The sequence below is a fragment of the Cucurbita pepo genome, chromosome 18 (assembly GCF_057944985.1).
Source record: "Cucurbita pepo subsp. pepo isolate OVF chromosome 18, ASM5794498v1, whole genome shotgun sequence".
Taxonomy (NCBI): Eukaryota; Viridiplantae; Streptophyta; class Magnoliopsida; order Cucurbitales; family Cucurbitaceae; genus Cucurbita; species Cucurbita pepo.
In genome coordinates this window covers 4148755-4151729 of record NC_141815.1, presented here as the reverse complement: position 1 = coordinate 4151729, position 2975 = coordinate 4148755, and the positions used below count along the sequence as shown (strand labels likewise).

Below are 2975 nucleotides of genomic sequence, written 5' to 3'. Positions count from 1 at the left end.
GGTCCCATGGTCTAGTGGTTAGGACATTGGACTCTGAATCTAATAACTCGAGTTCAAATCTCGATGGGACCTATTTTATATTTTATTCTATTTCATATGGGCGTTGTAATAGTGAAATATGCATATCTTGAGGATGCAAGGGACAACCCTCTTACTACCATTTTTTTTTATATCAATTCACATCGTCTATCTAAATTCTAACATTTTCTTTATGTATTCATGATTGATGATTAAAGTGAAATTATCAAATTAAAAATTATATTATGGAATAACTTCAACGATTTTTTTCTCCTCTATGGTTACTAACCATAAACATAATTTTAAATAATCAAATTTTGCATAGGTTTAGAGTTAAAAGGTAGGATAATAATACTTTTACATGGATTTCATTATTAATAAAATAGTGATTACACATTCAATCTGATATGAATCCAACAACTGATCACTCCCATGTACCCGAACGAGCAATTACAAGAAGCAATACAAAGAAGATTCAAAAATCAAATCAAGAAAATAATGGAGTGGCTGATAGTTGAATTACCACTAAAGGAATAATTAGAAGACTTGCCTTTAGTAGTTGAATTACCAATTAAGGAAATTTATTAATGCCTTATTTTCTCCAATTTGTATTTAATAGCATTTATTAGCATTTATTAGTGGTTGGTGGCTGAACTTTATTTTGTTAGGGTTATCTTTTGGGCCTATTTGAAGGCATGTAATATTCATGTTAGGATGGATTTTGTTGAATACAGAAAAAACCTTTGCGTTTTCTTGATAACCTTTTGATGTTATTTTTTTTCAATCCTTGCTTTAGGTTTGATGTTTAAACTGATTAATTGAATTAGTTTTGATCAAGCTAATTCTGGAGTGAATTGTCTTGGTATCTAAGAGTGACCATCATAGATTCCAAGTTCGATCTAAGAGTCATTCATCTTCTAACCAGCTCTTGGTTGAAATCAATCCGTTAAGTTAGCTTTCTCTGTGAGCGTTTTGTAAAGATTCTAGAAGGACCTCTAGCTTTGCAAATTCCAGCATTGTAGGCGCTTATCATTTGGTATCAGAGCATTTGGTCGACGTTCGTTGGCCGCTCTAGAGGTGAAATATCTTTATTGTTATTTTTTTTCTCTCTCAGATTATCAAAAAAAAAAAAAAAACCAGACTTTACATTCTTGACCTAGTACCAAAAGCCTACCTTTGAGTGTTAAACACGAGTGTCCCTGAGTGAATTTTTTGTGAGAAGTGTGGAGAGGTCCCTTGATAACAAAATGTCACATAATGGAGAAGGAGTACCACCAATACCAGATCTTAATACAACCATTCTTCAAGCAATTCAAGGTATGATGGAAATGATGATGGAAGATAGACAAGAAAGAAGGGCGCAACAACAAAGACAAGAACGAACATTACAAGAAGATGAAGAAATAGTAGTACATGAAAGACAAGTTGAAGAAAGATGGAGAGGAAGAAATAACCATGCAACTATTATGCAACCTAGAAGGATGGAAAGAGTACATGAAGATAGAGATGGGAGAGTTAAACTCAAAATCTCACCATTTTGTGGAACGGCAGATTCTGAGGCATACTTGCAGTGGGAAAGAAAGATAGAGCATGTGTTTGATTGCAACATCTATAGTGAAAATAAGAAGATGAGACTTGCTATTGCCGAATTTACCAATCATGCCGGTGATTGGTACCAACATCTCAAATCCGAGAGAAGAAGAAAAGAGGAGGATCCAATAGAGACATGGGAAGAACTTAAAGAAGCCATGAGAAAAAGGTATGTTCCAAAACATTATGAAAGAAATTTGAAAACTAAATCGCAAGGTTTGAGGCAAGGAACAAAAATTGTGGCGGAATATTATCAAGAGATGGAAACTATGATGGAAAGAGCAAATGTTAGAGAAGAAGAAGAAGATACCATGTCTAGATTCCTTGGAGGTTTGAATCGAGAAATTGTTCATCTTGTTGACAGAAATCCACCACCATATCTGGAAGACATGTATCATTATGCTCTCAAAATTGAAGACCAATTGAAGGAAGACAAAGAGCATTCAAAAAGGTACACATCACGAACTAGCATATTTTCAAATTCTAAAATTTGGAACAAGGATAGTTTTGTGAATAGAAATGATTCGATGTCACCAAAAGAAAAGTTTGTGACTGCTAAAAGAGTGGAGGCTGAGAGTTCCAATGGTAAAATGAATGAAGCTTCAAAGACGGTAAAAGAGAAGTCTAGTTCTATTCAATGTTGGAAGTGCAAAGGATTTGGACACATGAGCAAAGAGTGTGTTAATGAAAAAGTTATGGTGATAAGGAATGGTATACTTGATTCAAATGATGAATGTGAGGATCATGATTCACAGCTTGTGGAAGAAATTGCAGCATATGATGATGAGTATGGTGAAGAAGGTAATTCCATATCTTTGATCACAAGAAGGGTACTCAATGTTCAAATCAAGGGAGAGAAATTTGAAGATCAAAGGGAAAACTTGTTCCACACAAGATGTTTGATCAAAGGAAACCCATGCAGCTTGGTGATTGATAGTAAAAGTTGCACAAATGTGGTAAGCAGCTTCCTTGTAAAAAGACTTCAACTTTCTGTCCATCCACATCCAAAACCGTATAAACTTCAATGGTTGACAAACAATGAAGAAATTAAGGTAAACTCCCAAGCTCTTATTTCTTTTACTCTTGGAAGATATAAAGATGAAGTACTTTGTGATGTCGTACCAATGCATGCGGGGGACATCTTGTTCGACCGACCTTGGCAATATGATAGAAAGGTAACATTTGATGGTTTGATGAACAAGTATACTTTTACTTTGTGTGGGAAGAAATTTACTTTACTTCCGTTGTCTCCATATGAAGTACATTGTGACCAATTGAAATTAGAGAAGAAAAGAAAAGAATATGAAGAACAACAGTGGAGAGAAGAAACTAAGGTAAAGGTGAGAAAAAAAAAAGTGAGAAAAAAA

The 2975-nt window shown here is 34.4% G+C and overlaps 1 non-coding gene across 1 annotated transcript; it reads left to right on the top strand.

The window, feature by feature from the left end:
- TRNAQ-CUG (transfer RNA glutamine (anticodon CUG)) lies at positions 1 to 72 on the top strand. The gene has a single exon. It is a non-coding gene; the product is annotated as a tRNA-Gln (tRNA).
- The last annotated feature ends 2903 nt before the right edge of the window (positions 73 to 2975 follow it).